The following is a 15627-nucleotide window of genomic DNA, read 5'->3' as shown; positions in this document are numbered from 1 at the left end:
CCCGTCAGGTTGAATTGAGAGGGTCACTGCCCGTCAGGTTGAATTGAGAGGGTAACTGCCCCGTCAGGTTGAATTGAGAGGGTAACTGCCCCGTCAGGTTGAATTGAGAGGGTCACTGCCCCGTCAGGTTGAATTGAGAGGGTAACTGCCCCGTCAGGTTGAATTGAGAGGGTCACTGCCCCGTCAGGTTGAATTGAGAGGGTAACTGCCCCGTCAGGTTGAATTGAGAGGGTCACTGCCCCGTCAGGTTGAATTGAGAGGGTAACTGCCCCGTCAGGTTGAATTGAGAGGGTAACTGCCCCGTCAGGTTGAATTGAGAGGGTCACTGCCCCGTCAGGTTGAATTGAGAGGGTAACTGCCCCGTCAGGTTGAATTGAGAGGGTCACTGCCCCGTCAGGTTGAATTGAGAGGGTCACTGCCCCGTCAGGTTGAATTGAGAGGGTAACTGCCCCGTCAGGTTGAATTGAGAGGGTCACTGCCCCGTCAGGTTGAATTGAGAGGGTAACTGCCCCGTCAGGTTGAATTGAGAGGGTCACTGCCCCGTCAGGTTGAATTGAGAGGGTCACTGCCCCGTCAGGTTGAATTGAGAGGGTAACTGCCCCGTCAGGTTGAATTGAGAGGGTAACTGCCCCGTCAGGTTGAATTGAGAGGGTAACTGCCCCGTCAGGTTGAATTGAGAGGGTCACTGCCCCGTCAGGTTGAATTGAGAGGGTCACTGCCCCGTCAGGTTGAATTGAGAGGGTCACTGCCCCGTCAGGTTGAATTGAGAGGTCACTGCCCCGTCAGGTTGAATTGAGAGGGTCACTGCCCCGTCAGGTTGAATTGAGAGGGTAACTGCCCCGTCAGGTTGAATTGAGAGGGTCACTGCCCGTCAGGTTGAATTGAGAGGGTCACTGCCCGTCAGGTTGAATTGAGAGGGTAACTGCCCGTCAGGTTGAATTGAGAGGGTCACTGCCCGTCAGGTTGAATTGAGAGGGTAACTGCCCGTCAGGTTGAATTGAGAGGGTCACTGCCCGTCAGGTTGAATTGAGAGGGTAACTGCCCCGTCAGGTTGAATTGAGAGGGTCACTGCCCCGTCAGGTTGAATTGAGAGGGTAACTGCCCGTCAGGTTGAATTGAGAGGGTCACTGCCCCGTCAGGTTGAATTGAGAGGGTAACTGCCCCGTCAGGTTGAATTGAGAGGGTAACTGCCCCGTCAGGTTGAATTGAGAGGGTCACTGCCCGTCAGGTTGAATTGAGAGGGTCACTGCCCGTCAGGTTGAATTGAGAGGGTCACTGCCCGTCAGGTTGAATTGAGAGGGTCACTGCCCCGTCAGGTTGAATTGAGAGGGTCACTGCCCCGTCAGGTTGAATTGAGAGGGTAACTGCCCGTCAGGTTGAATTGAGAGGGTCACTGCCCCGTCAGGTTGAATTGAGAGGGTCACTGCCCCGTCAGGTTGAATTGAGAGGGGTAACTGCCCCGTCAGGTTGAATTGAGAGGGTCACTGCCCCGTCAGGTTGAATTGAGAGGGTAACTGCTGCCCGTCAGGTTGAATTGAGAGGGTAACTGCCCCGTCAGGTTGAATTGAGAGGGTCACTGCCCCGTCAGGTTGAATTGAGAGGGTCACTGCCCCGTCAGGTTGAATTGAGAGGGTCACTGCCCCGTCAGGTTGAATTGAGAGGGTCACTGCCCGTCAGGTTGAATTGAGAGGGTCACTGCCCGTCAGGTTGAATTGAGAGGGTCACTGCCCCGTCAGGTTGAATTGAGAGGGTAACTGCCCCGTCAGGTTGAATTGAGAGGGTCACTGCCCGTCAGGTTGAATTGAGAGGGTCACTGCCCGTCAGGTTGAATTGAGAGGGTAACTGCCCGTCAGGTTGAATTGAGAGGGTAACTGCCCCGTCAGGTTGAATTGAGAGGGTAACTGCCCCGTCAGGTTGAATTGAGAGGGTCACTGCCCCGTCAGGTTGAATTGAGAGGGTAACTGCCCCGTCAGGTTGAATTGAGAGGGTCACTGCCCCGTCAGGTTGAATTGAGAGGGTCACTGCCCCGTCAGGTTGAATTGAGAGGGTCACTGCCCCGTCAGGTTGAATTGAGAGGGTCACTGCCCCGTCAGGTTGAATTGAGAGGGTCACTGCCCCGTCAGGTTGAATTGAGAGGGTCACTGCCCCGTCAGGTTGAATTGAGAGGGTAACTGCCCCGTCAGGTTGAATTGGTTGAATTGAGAGGGTCACTGCCCCGTCAGGTTGAATTGAGAGGGTAACTGCCCGTCAGGTTGAATTGAGAGGGTCACTGCCCCGTCAGGTTGAATTGAGAGGGTCACTGCCCGTCAGGTTGAATTGAGAGGGTAACTGCCCCGAATTGAGAGGTCACTCCCCGGGTTGAATTGAGAGGTCACTGCCCCGTCAGGTTGAATTGAGAGGGTCACTGCCCGTCAGGTTGAATTGAGAGGGTCACTGCCCCGTCAGGTTGAATTGAGAGGGTAACTGCCCCGTCAGGTTGAATTGAGAGGGTCACTGCCCCGTCAGGTTGAATTGAGAGGGTCACTGCCCCGTCAGGTTGAATTGAGAGGGTCACTGCCCCGTCAGGTTGAATTGAGAGGGTCACTGCCCCGTCAGGTTGAATTGAGAGGGTAACTGCCCCGTCAGGTTGAATTGAGAGGGTAACTGCCCCGTCAGGTTGAATTGAGAGGGTAACTGCCCCGTCAGGTTGAATTGAGAGGGTAACTGCCCCGTCAGGTTGAATTGAGAGGGTAACTGCCCCGTCAGGTTGAATTGAGAGGGTAACTGCCCCGTCAGGTTGAATTGAGAGGGTAACTGCCCCGTCAGGTTGAATTGAGAGGGTAACTGCCCCGTCAGGTTGAATTGAGAGGGTAACTGCCCCGTCAGGTTGAATTGAGAGGGTAACTGCCCCGTCAGGTTGAATTGAGAGGGTCACTGCCCCGTCAGGTTGAATTGAGAACTGCCCCGGGTCACTGCCCCGTCAGGTTGAATTGAGAGGGTAACTGCCCCGTCAGGTTGAATTGAGAGGGTCACTGCCCGTCAGGTTGAATTGAGAGGGTCACTGCCCGTCAGGTTGAATTGAGAGGGTAACTGCCCGTCAGGTTGAATTGAGAGGGTCACTGCCCCGTCAGGTTGAATTGAGAGGGTCACTGCCCCGTCAGGTTGAATTGAGAGGGTCACTGCCCCGTCAGGTTGAATTGAGAGGGTCACTGCCCGTCAGGTTGAATTGAGAGGTCACTGCCCGTCAGGTTGAATTGAGAGGGTCACTGCCCCGTCAGGTTGAATTGAGAGGGTCACTGCCCGTCAGGTTGAATTGAGAGGGTCACTGCCCCGTCAGGTTGAATTGAGAGGGTCACTGCCCCGTCAGGTTGAATTGAGAGGGTCACTGCCCCGTCAGGTTGAATTGAGAGGGTCACTGCCCCGTCAGGTTGAATTGAGAGGGTCACTGCCCGTCAGGTTGAATTGAGAGGGTCACTGCCCGTCAGGTTGAATTGAGAGGTCACTGCCCCGTCAGGTTGAATTGAGAGGGTCACTGCCCGTCAGGTTGAATTGAGAGGGTCACTGCCCCGTCAGGTTGAATTGAGAGGGTCACTGCCCCGTCAGGTTGAATTGAGAGGGTCACTGCCCCGTCAGGTTGAATTGAGAGGGTAACTGCCCCGTCAGGTTGAATTGAGAGGGTCACTGCCCCGTCAGGTTGAATTGAGAGGGTAACTGCCCCGTCAGGTTGAATTGAGAGGGTAACTGCCCCGTCAGGTTGAATTGAGAGGGTCACTGCCCCGTCAGGTTGAATTGAGAGGGTCACTGCCCCGTCAGGTTGAATTGAGAGGGTCACTGCCCCGTCAGGTTGAATTGAGAGGGTCACTGCCCCGTCAGGTTGAATTGAGAGGGTCACTGCCCCGTCAGGTTGAATTGAGAGGGTCACTGCCCCGTCAGGTTGAATTGAGAGGGTCACTGCCCCGTCAGGTTGAATTGAGAGGGTCACTGCCCCGTCAGGTTGAATTGAGAGGGTCACTGCCCCGTCAGGTTGAATTGAGAGGGTAACTGCCCCGTCAGGTTGAATTGAGAGGGTAACTGCCCCGTCAGGTTGAATTGAGAGGGTAACTGCCCCGTCAGGAATTGAGAGGGTAACTGCCCGTGGTTGAGGGTCACTGCCCGTCAGGTTGAATTGAGAGGTCACTGCCCGTCAGGTTGAATTGAGAGGGTCACTGCCCCGTCAGGTTGAATTGAGAGGGTAACTGCCCCGTCAGGTTGAATTGAAGGGTCACTGCCCGTCAGGTTGAATTGAGAGGGTAACTGCCCCGTCAGGTTGAATTGAGAGGGTAACTGCCCCGTCAGGTTGTTCACTGCCCCGTCAATTGAGAGGGTCACTGCCCCGTCAGGTTGAATTGAGAGGGTCACTGCCCCGTCAGGTTGAATTGAGAGGGTCACTGCCCGTCAGGTTGAATTGAGAGGGTCACTGCCCGTCAGGTTGAATTGAGAGGGTCACTGCCCGTCAGGTTGAATTGAGAGGGTAACTGCCCGTCAGGTTGAATTGAGAGGGTCACTGCCCGTCAGGTTGAAGGGTCACTTGAGAGGGTCACTGCCCGTCAGGTTGAATTGAGAGGGTCACTGCCCGTCAGGTTGAATTGAGAGGGTAACTGCCCCGTCAGGTTGAATTGAGAGGGTCACTGCCCCGTCAGGTTGAATTGAGAGGGTCACTGCCCCGTCAGGTTGAATTGAGAGGGTCACTGCCCCGTCAGGTTGAATTGAGAGGGTCACTGCCCGTCAGGTTGAATTGAGAGGGTCACTGCCCCGTCAGGTTGAATTGAGAGGGTAACTGCCCGTCAGGTTGAATTGAGAGGGTAACTGCCCCGTCAGGTTGAATTGAGAGGGTAACTGCCCCGTCAGGTTGAATTGAGAGGGTAACTGCCCCGTCAGGTTGAATTGAGAGGGTAACTGCCCCGTCAGGTTGAATTGAGAGGGTCACTGCCCCGTCAGGTTGAATTGAGAGGGTAACTGCCCGTCAGGTTGAATTGAGAGGGTAACTGCCCCGTCAGGTTGAATTGAGAGGGTCACTGCCCCGTCAGGTTGAATTGAGAGGGTCACTGCCCGTCAGGTTGAATTGAGAGGGTAACTGCCCCGTCAGGTTGAATTGAGAGGGTCACTGCCCCGTCAGGTTGAATTGAGAGGGTCACTGCCCCGTCAGGTTGAATTGAGAGGGTAACTGCCCCGTCAGGTTGAATTGAGAGGGTCACTGCCCCGTCAGGTTGAATTGAGAGGGTCACTGCCCCGTCAGGTTCATCACATTGTTTTGACATTTAACATTCATTAATTGGAGACATTCATTAGAACGATAACATATTTAACATAGCAAAAAAGCCAATTGGCTACATATACAGACTGGAATACAGATAAATCAAAGACATTTTTATTTGTCACATGCTCCGAATACAACATGTGTAGACCTTACCGTGAAATGCTAACTTGGCTAGCTGAGTAGGGTCTATTTGCGGACCGCAAACTGTGGGGTGCGGCGTTTAGTGACGATCCTGCCCATACTTGACACACCCTGCCCACCATGTAGTGCCAAGTAAGAGTTGGGTTCATTAGGGTCAGATATGTGTACTAGCTAGCTAGGCTAAAAACGAAAGATGTACTGTCACAGCGGCTAGTGCGCTAGTTGTCTGAATGTCCTTTAGCTAGCTTGCTAACCACTGGCTAGCATGCTAGCAGCATTAGCTGACAAATCCTTGTGTAAACAATTCTGAACAGCAGATTTGTTGAGAGCAGTAGCAACGCTTTCAAAAAAGCTGTGGTAGCGAGGATTATTTACATCTACTGAGCAGCTCATGTTGTAGACAGGAGCGCGCTACATGGCAAACCAATCAGAACTCATCTCTCAGCATGTCCAGCCCATCAGACCAATCAGAACTCATCTCTCGGCATGTCCAGCCCATCAGACCAATCAGAACTCATCTCTCAGCATGTCCAGCCCATCAGACCAATCAGAACTCATCTCTCAGCATGTCCAGCCCATCAGACCAATCAGAACTCATCTCTCGGCATGTCCAGCCCATCAGACCAATCAGAACTCATCTCTCAGCATGTCCAGCCATTATCACAGCGAGTGGGAAGGTTCCTGTTTTTTCCGTGGTTAAACCTACTAGTCTCGTGATTTAACAATTGTATTCGTATTTAACAATGGCAACTCATTTTAACAATAACAACTCATTTTGATTTAATAAAACGTATAATATAATAATATATAATAATATATCAGCCTGTTGGTTCATGTACAGAGGTCCAGATCTGGCTACACTAACACATCCAGTTGAGCAGTGGCTCTCCCTGCCACTCAACATCCACTCGAGGGCTCCCCCTGGAGGGTCTGTTCAGGTAAACAGTCCGATGCGCTATACTATCAGTCCCCCTGCCTCTACCTGACCGGCAGTAACTGTCTGGACAGAGGAAAGAGACTAATTTCTGACCGGGCAAAGATGTTCAAGAAGTTGAAGTTCGACCTAATCATATCCTGTTTTAGTAGTTTTGTGCAGTAATCAAACGCTACAACTGTTTGTGACCGTTTAAATTGTGTACAGACTGCATACCATGGCTTGTTTTATCATGAACTAATCCTTCAGAGGCCGTCTAGGTTACCAAGGCAGTCTGAATAAGATCTATCTAGCTGGTTCAGAGGTTTCAGAGTAGGGACATGTACTATACTGGGTTTATATTTCATGATTAGTTGGGGATTATTTTAATACTCTCCAGCCTTTGGAGATTGTGGTAATTGGGTCTAGAAAGGAAAGCAGTCAGGAGTGACTGATCATGAGGGTGCTTCAGCACACTCTCTGGTCTGGGGTTATCCAGAGTTACTGGGAGAGAGAGAGGGGGAGAAGGAGAGAACAGCAGGAGAGACTCATTTTGAGCAGGAAAGAACAGAGAGATTTGAAATAGTAGGAGAGATGGAAAGGAGAGATGGGGATAATAAGATAGAACAGCAGGAAGATGGGGGAGGAACAATCCTTCCAGAGAACAGTAGGAGAGATGGGGAGGGGGAGAGAACAGTAGGGAGATGGGGAGGGGAGATAACAGTAGGAGAGATGGGGAGGGGGAGAGAACAGTAGGAAGATGGGGGGGGAGAGAACAGTAGGAGAGATGGGGAGGGGGAGAGAACAGTGGGAGATGGGTAGGGGAAACAGTAGGAGAGATAGGGAGGGGAGAGAACAGTAGGGAGATGGGGAGGGGGAGAGAAGGATAGCAGGGAGATGGGAGGGGAGAGAGAACAGCAGGAGAGATGGGGAGGGGAGAACAGTAGGAGAGGGGAGAAGAGACAGCAGGAGAGATCTGAGGGGGAGAGAAGTTCGAGGAAGTTTTAGAGCAGAAGCAGGAGAGATGGGGAGGAGGGAAGAACAGCAGATGGGGAGGGGAGAGAACAGTAGGAGAGATGGGGAGGGGAGAGAACAGTAGGGAGATGGGGAGGAGAGAACAGGGGATGGGGAGGGAGAGAACAGTAGGGGAGATGGGGAGGGGAGGGGGAGAGAACAGTAGGGGATGGGGAGGGGGAGGAGAGATGGGGAGGAGAGAACAGCTGGGGAGGGGAGAGAACAGGGGGAGATGGGGAGGTAGGAGAGACATGTAACAGTAGGAGAGATGGGGAGGAGAGAACAGCAGGAGAGATTTTAGATGGGGGATGGGGAGGGGGAGAGAACAGCCTTTGGGGAGGAGAGAACAGTAGGAGAGATGGGGAGGAGAGGAAAGAGAACAGCAGGAGAGATGGGGAGGAGAGAACAGCAGGAGAGATGGGGAGGGGGAGAGAACAGCAGGGGAGATGGGGAGGGGAGAGAACAGTAGGAGAGATGGGGAGGGGGAGAGAACAGCAGGAGAGATGGGGAGGGGGAGAAACAGCAGGAGAGATGGGGAGGGGGAGAGAACAGCAGGGGAGATGGGGAGGGGAGAGAACAGTAGGAGAGATGGGGAGGGGGAGAGAACAGGGGGATGGGGAGGAGAGAGAACAGCAGGAGAGATGGGGAGGGGGAGAGAACAGCAGGGGATGGGGAGGGGAGAGAACAGCAGGAGAGGGGATAGGGGGGGGAGAGAACAGTAGGAGAGATGGGGAGGGGAGAGAGAACAGCAGGAGAGATGGGGAGGAGAGAACAGTAGGAGAGATGGGGGGGAGGAGAGAACAGCAGGGGAGATAGGGGAGATGGGGAGGAGAACAGCAGGAGAGATGGGGAGGGGGAGAGAACAGTAGGAGAGATGGGGAGGGAGAGAACAGTAGGAGAGATGAGGATTATGGGGAGGAGAGAGATGGGGAGGGGAGAGAACAGTAGGGGAGATGGGAGGGGAGAAACAGTAGGAGAGATGGGGAGGGGAGAGAACAGTAGGGAGATGGGGAGGGGGAGAACAGCAGGAGAGATGGGGAGGGGGAGAGAACAGTAGGAGAGGGATGGGGAGGGAGGAGGGGAGAACAGCAGGAGAGATGGGGGGGGAGAGAACAGCAGGAGAGATGGGGAGGGGAGAGAACAGCAGGAGAGATGGGGAGGGGAGGAGAAGAACAGTAGGAGAGATGGGGAGGGGAGAGAACAGTAGGAGAGATGGGGAGGGGAGAGAACAGCAGGAGAGATGGGGAGGGGGAGAGAACAGTAGGAGAGATGGGGAGAGAGAACAGTAGGGAGATGGGGAGGGGGAGAGAACAGCAGGAGAGATGGGGAGGGGGAGAGAACAGCAGGAGAGATGGGGAGGGGAGAGAACAGCAGGAGAGATGGGGAGGGGAGAGAACAGCAGAGATGGGGAGGGGGAGAGAACAGGGGAGGGGGGAGAGAGAACAGCAGGGGAGATGGGGAGGGGGAGGGGAGGGGAGAGAACAGCAGGGGAGATGGGGAGGAGAGATGGGGAGGGGAGAGAACAGTAGGGGATGGGGAGGGGAGAGAAACAGCAGGGAGATGGGGAGGGGAGAGAACAGCAGGATGGATGGGGAGGGGGAGAGAACAGCAGGAGAGATGGGGAGGGGAGAGAACAGTAGGAGAGATGGGGAGGGGAGAGAACAGTAGGAGAGATGGGGGAGGAGGGAAGAACAGTAGGAGAGATGGGGAGGGGAGAGAACAGCAGGGAGATGGGGAGGGGGAGAAACAGCAGGGGATGGGGAGGGGGAGAGAACAGCAGGATGGGAGATGGGGAGGGGGAGAGAACAGCAGGAGAGATGGGGAGGGGGAGAGAACAGCATGGAGAGATGGGGATGGGGAGGGGGAGAGAACAGCAGGAGAGATGGGGAGGGGAGAGAACAGTAGGGAGATGGGGAGGAGGGAGAGAGGGGGAGAGAACAGTAGGGAGATGGGGAGGGGGGGAGGGGGAGAACAGCAGGAGAGATGGGGATGGGATGGGGGGGAGAGAACAGCAGGAGAGATGGGGAGGGGGAGAGAGAGAGAACAGTAGGAGAGATGGGGAGGGGAGAGAACAGTAGGAGAGATGGGGAGGGGAGAGAGAACAGCAGGGGAGATGGGGAGGGGGAGAGAACAGTAGGAGAGATGGGGAGGGGAGAGAACAGCAGGAGAGATGGGGAGGGGGAGAGAACAGCAGGGGAGATGATGGGGAGGGGGAGAGAACAGCAGGAGAGATGGGGAGGGATGGGGAGGAGAACAGCAGGGGAGATGGGGAGGGGAGAGAACAGCAGGGAGATGGGGAGGGGAGAGAACAGCAGGAGATGGGGAGGGGAGAGAACAGTAGGAGAGATGGGGAGGGGGAGGAGAGAACAGCAGGAGAGATGGGGAGGGGAGAGGAGAACAGTAGGAGGAGATGGGGAGGGGGAGAGAACAGCAGGAGAGATGGGGAGGGTAGAGATGGGGAGGGGGAGGAGAAACAGTAGGAGAGATGGGGAGGGGAGAGAGAACAGTAGGGAGATGGGGAGGGGAGAGAACAGCAGGGAGATGGGGAGGGGGAGAGAACAGTAGGAGAGATGGGGAGGGGGAGAGAACAGTAGGAGAGATGGGGAGGGGGGAGAGAAACAGCAGAGGGATGGGGAGGGGGAGGAGATGGGGAGGAGAACAGGAGAGATGGGGAGGGGAGAGAACAGTAGGAGAGATGGGGAGGGGAGAGAGAACAGCAGGAGAGATGGGGAGGGGAGAGAACAGCAGGGGAGATGGGGAGGGGAGAGAACAGTAGGGGAGATGGGGAGGAACAGAGGAGAACAGCAGGGGGAGATGGGGAGGGGAGAGAACAGCAGGATGGGGAGGGGAGAGAACAGCAGGGGGAGAGAGAGAACAGCAGGGATGGAGGGGAGAGAACAGTAGGAGATGGGGAGGGGAGAGAACAGCAGGAGATGGGGAGGGGGAGAGAACAGCAGGGGAGAGAACAGCAGAGGGGATGGGGAGGAGATGGGGAGGGGAGAGAACAGCAGGAGAGATGGGGAGGGGGAGAGAACAGCAGGAGAGATGGGGAGGGGGAGAGAACAGTAGGAGAGATGGGGAGGGGGGATGGGGGGGAGGGGGAGAGAACAGGGAGAGATGGAGAGATGGGGAGGGGGAGAACAGCAGGAGAGATGGGGAGGGGAGAGAACAGTAGGAGAGATGGGGAGGGGGAGAGAACAGCAGGAGAGATGGGGAGGGGGGAGAGAACAGCAGGAGAGATGGGGAGGGGAGAGAACAGTAGGAGAGATGGGGAGGGGAGAGAACAGGGGAGATGGGGAGGGGGAGAGAACAGTAGGAGAGATGGGGGAGAGAGAACAACAGGGGATGGGGAGAGAACAGCAGGGGAGATGGGGAGGGGGAGAGACAGCAGGGGAGATGGGGATGGGGAGGGGAGAGAACAGTAGGGGAGATGGGGAGGGGGAGAGAACAGTAGGAGAGATGGGGAGGGGAGAGAACAGCAGGGGAGAGATGGGGATGGGGAGGGAGAGAACAGCAGGAGAGATGGGGAGGAGAGAACAGCAGGAGAGATGGGGGGGAGAGAACAGTAGGGGAGATGGGGAGGGGAGAGAAACAGTGGGGAGGAGAGAGATGGGGAGGGTAGATGGGGATGGGGAGGAGAGAACAGTAGGGAGATGGGGAGGGGGAGAGAACAGCAGAGGGGGAGATGGGGAGGGGGAGAGAACAGTAGGGGAGATGGGGAGGGGAGAGAACAGCAGGAGAGATGGGGAGGGGAGAGAACAGCAGGAGAGATGGGGGGGGAGAGAACAGCAGGGATGGGGAGAGAACAGCAGGAGAGATGGGGAGGGGGAGAGAACAGTAGGGGGAGATGGGGAGGGGGAGAGAACAGCAGGAGAGATGGGGGGGGGGAGAGAAGAACAGGGAGAGATGGGGAGGGGAGAGAACAGTAGGAGAGATGGGGAGGGGGAGAGAACAGTAGGAGAGATGGGAGGGAGGAGAGAGAACAGTAAGAGAGGGGGGGGAGATGGGGAGGGGAGGGGGAGAGAACAGCAGGAGAGATGGGGGGGGAGGGGGGGGAGAGAACAGCAGGAGAGATGGGGAGGGGGAGAGAACAGCAGGATGGGGGGGAGATGGGGAGATGGGGAGGGGGAGAGAACAGGAGATGGGGAGGGGAGATGGGGAGGGGGGAGAGAACAGTAGGAGAGATGGGGAGGGGGAGAGAACAGCAGGGGAGATGGGGAGGGGAGAGAACAGTAGGAGAGATGGGGAGGGGACAGAAAGAGGGGAGATGGGGAGGGGAGAGAACAGCAGGAGAGATGGGGAGGGGAGAGAACAGCAGGAGAGATGGGGAGGGGAACAGCAGGGGGAGAACAGCAGGAGAGATGGGGAGGGGGAGAGAACAGCAGGAGAGATGGGGAGGGGGAGAGAACAGCAGGAGAGATGGGGAGGGGGGAGGGAGAGAACAGCAGGAGAGATGGGGAGGGGAGAGAACAGTAGGAGAGATGGAGAGATGGGGAGAGAACAGCAGGAGAGATGGGGAGGGGGAGAGAACAGCAGGAGAGATGGGGGGGGGAGAGAAGAGATGGGGAGAGATGGGGATGGGGGGAGAACAGAGAACAGTAGGGGAGATGGGGAGGGGGAGAGAACAGTAGGAGAGATGGGGAGGGGGAGAGAACAGCAGGAGAGATGGGGAGGGGGAGAGAACAGTAGGAGAGATGGGGAGGGGGAGAGAACAGCAGGGAGATGGGGAGGGGGAGAGAACAGCAGGAGAGATGGGGAGGGGGAGAGAACAGCAGGGGAGATGGGGAGGGGGAGAGAACAGCAGGGGAGATGGGGAGGGGGAGAGAACAGCAGGGGAGATGGGGAGGGGGAGAGAACAGTAGGAGAGATGGGGAGGGGGAGAGAACAGTAGGAGAGATGGGGAGGGGGAGAGAACAGCAGGAGAGATGGGGAGGGGGAGAGAACAGTAGGGGAGATGGGGAGGGGGAGAGAACAGTAGGGAGATGGGGAGGGGGAGAGAACAGTAGGGGAGATGGGGAGGGGGAGAGAACAGCAGGAGAGATGGGGAGGGGGAGAGAACAGCAGGGGAGATGGGGAGGGGGAGAGAACAGTAGGAGAGATGGGGAGGGGGAGAGAACAGTAGGAGAGATGGGGAGGGGGAGAGAACAGCAGGAGAGATGGGGAGGGGGAGAGAACAGCAGGAGAGATGGGGAGGGGGAGAGAACAGCAGGAGAGATGGGGAGGGGGAGAGAACAGTAGGAGAGATGGGGAGGGGGAGGGGAGAACAGCAGGAGAGATGGGGAGGGGAGAGAACAGCAGGGGAGATGGGGAGGGGGGGGGAGAGAACAGTAGGGGAGATGGGAGAGGGGAGAGAACAGCAGGAGATGATGGGGAGGGGGAGAGAACAGTAGGGGAGATGGGGAGGGGGAGAGAACAGTAGGAGAGATGGGGAGGGGGAGAGAACAGTAGGAGAGATGGGGAGGGGGAGAGAAGAGAGATGGGGAGGGGGGAGAGAACAGCAGGAGAGATGGGGAGGGGAGAGAACAGCAGGAGAGATGGGGAGGGGGAGAAACAGCAGGAGAGATGGGGAGGGGAGAGAACAGTAGGGGAGATGGGGAGGGGAGGGGAGAACAGTAGGAGAGATGGGGACAGAACAGCAGGAGAGATGGGGAGGGGAGAGAACAGTAGGGATGGGGAGAGGGAGATGGGGGGGGGAGAGAACAGTAGGAGAGATGGGGAGGGGGAGAGAACAGCAGGGAGATGGGGAGGGGAGAGAACAGCAGGGGAGATGGGGAGGGGGAGAGAACAGTAGGAGAGATGGGGAGGGGAGAGAACAGCAGGGAGATGGGGAGGGGGAGAGAACAGCAGGGGGGATGGGGAGGGGGAGAGAACAGGGAGGAGAGATGGGGAGGGGGAGAGAACAGCAGGAGAGATGGGGAGGGGAGAGAACAGTAGGAGAGATGGGGAGGGGGAGAGAACAGTAGGGGAGATGGGGAGGGGGAGAGAACAGCAGGAGAGATGGGGAGGGGGAGAGAACAGTAGGAGAGATGGGGAGGGGAGAGAACAGTAGGAGAGATGGGGAGGGGGAGAGAACAGCAGGAGAGATGGGGAGGGGGAGAGAACAGTAGGAGAGATGGGGAGGGGGAGAGAACAGCAGGAGAGATGGGGAGGGGGAGAGAACAGTAGGAGAGATGGGGAGGGGGAGAGAACAGCAGGAGAGATGGGGAGGGGAGAGAACAGCAGGGGAGATGGGGAGGGGGAGAGAACAGTAGGGGAGATGGGGAGGGGGAGAGAACAGTAGGGGAGATGGGGAGGGGAGAGAACAGTAGGGAGATGGGGAGGGGGAGAGAACAGTAGGAGAGATGGGGAGGGGGGAGAGAACAGCAGAGAGATGGGGAGGGGGAGAACAGCAGGAGAGATGGGGAGGGGGAGAGAACAGCAGGAGAGATGGGGAGGGGGAGAGAACAGCAGGAGAGATGGGGAGGGGGAGAGAACAGCAGGAGAGATGGGGAGGGGGAGAGAACAGCAGGAGAGATGGGGAGGGGGAGAGAACAGCAGGAGAGATGGGGAGGGGGAGAGAACAGCAGGAGAGATGGGGAGGGGGAGAGAACAGCAGGAGAGATGGGGAGGGGGAGAGAACAGCAGGAGAGATGGGGAGGGGGAGAGAACAGCAGGAGAGATGGGGAGGGGGAGAGAACAGCAGGAGAGATGGGGAGGGGGAGAGAACAGCAGGGGAGATGGGGAGGGGAGAGAACGTAGGAGAGATGGGGAGGGGAGAGAACAGCAGGAGAGATGGGGAGGGGGAGAGAACAGATGGGGAGATGGGGGGGAGGGGGAGAGAACAGCAGGAGAGATGGGGAGGGGGAGAGAACAGCAGGAGAGATGGGGAGGGGAGAGAACAGCAGAGGGGGGGAGAGAACAGCAGGGGATAGGAGAGAGGGGGAGAGAGAACAGTAGGAGAGATGGGGAGGGGGAGAGAACAGCAGGAGAGATGGGGAGGGGGAGAGAACAGCAGGGGAGATGGGGAGGGGGAGAGAACAGCAGGGGAGATGGGGAGGGGGAGAGAACAGTAGGGGAGATGGGGAGGGGGAGAGAACAGCAGGAGAGATGGGGAGGGGGAGAGAACAGCAGGGGAGATGGGGAGGGGGAGAGAACAGCAGGGGGGATGGGGAGGGGGAGAGAACAGCAGGAGAGATGGGGAGGGGGAGAGAACAGTAGGGGAGATGGGGAGGGGGAGGAACAGTAGGGAGATGGGGGAGAGAACAGTAGGAGGAGATGGGGAGGGGGAGAGAACAGTAGGAGAGATGGGGAGGGGGAGAGAACAGTAGGAGAGATGGGGAGGGGAGAGAACAGCAGGGAGATGGGGAGGGGAGAGAACAGCAGGAGATGGGGAGGGGAGGGGGAGAGATGGGGAGAACAGCAGGAGAGATGGGGAGGGGGAGAGAACAGCAGGAGAGATGGGGAGGGGGAGAGAACAGTAGGAGAGATGGGGAGGGGGAGAGAACAGCAGAGAGGGGATGGGGAGGGGAGAGAACAGTAGGAGATGGGGAGGGGGAGAGAACAGCAGGGGAGATGGGGAGGGGGAGAGAACAGTAGGGAGATGGGGAGGGGGGAGAACAGGGGGGGAGAGAGGGGGAGATGGGGAGGGGAGAGAACAGCAGGAGAGATGGGGAGGGGGAGAGAACAGAGAACAGTAGGAGAGATGGGGAGGGGGAGAGAACAGTAGGAGAGATGGGGAGGGGGAGAGAACAGTAGCAGGAGAGATGGGGAGGGGGAGAGAAACAGCAGGGGAGATGGGGAGGGGGAGAGAACAGCAGGAGAGATGGGGAGGGGGAGAGAACAGTAGGAGAGATGGGAAGGGGAGAGAACAAGAGATGGGGAGGGGGAGAGAACAGTAGGAGAGATGGGGAGGGGGAGAGAACAGTAGGAGAGATGGGGAGGGGAGAGAACAGCAGGGGAGATGGGGAGGGGAGAAACAGCGCGGAGATGGGGAGGAGAGATGGGGAGGGGAGAGAAACAGCCAGCGGGATGGGGAGGGGGACCAAACAGCAGGAGAGATGGGGAGGGAGGACCAAAACAGCAGACCTTCTGTCTGAGGACCAAACACCCAGGGAGATGGGGACCAGAGAACAGCAGGAGACCTTCTGATGGGGAGGAGAGAAACAGTAGCGCGCCCTAGATGGGGAGGACCAAACAGTAGGGGAGATGGGAGGGAGAGAGGGGAGAAAACACCAGGGAGACCTTCTGGGGAGGGGGAGGGGAGAAACAGCAGGAGAGATGGGGACCAAACACCCAGCAGTAGGAG

General features: G+C 57.1%; 1 protein-coding gene across 1 annotated transcript in view; it reads left to right on the top strand.

The window, feature by feature from the left end:
- Positions 1 to 15627, top strand: part of fam117bb (family with sequence similarity 117 member Bb) — an 83348-nt gene that overhangs the window by 12264 nt on the left and 55457 nt on the right. The gene's annotated exons all lie outside the window — the stretch shown is intronic.

Source organism: Oncorhynchus keta, chromosome 7 (genome assembly GCF_023373465.1).
Source record: "Oncorhynchus keta strain PuntledgeMale-10-30-2019 chromosome 7, Oket_V2, whole genome shotgun sequence".
Taxonomy (NCBI): Eukaryota; Metazoa; Chordata; class Actinopteri; order Salmoniformes; family Salmonidae; genus Oncorhynchus; species Oncorhynchus keta.
Note: the sequence above shows the minus strand (reverse complement) of the source record. Positions and strands in the feature narration are given on the sequence as shown.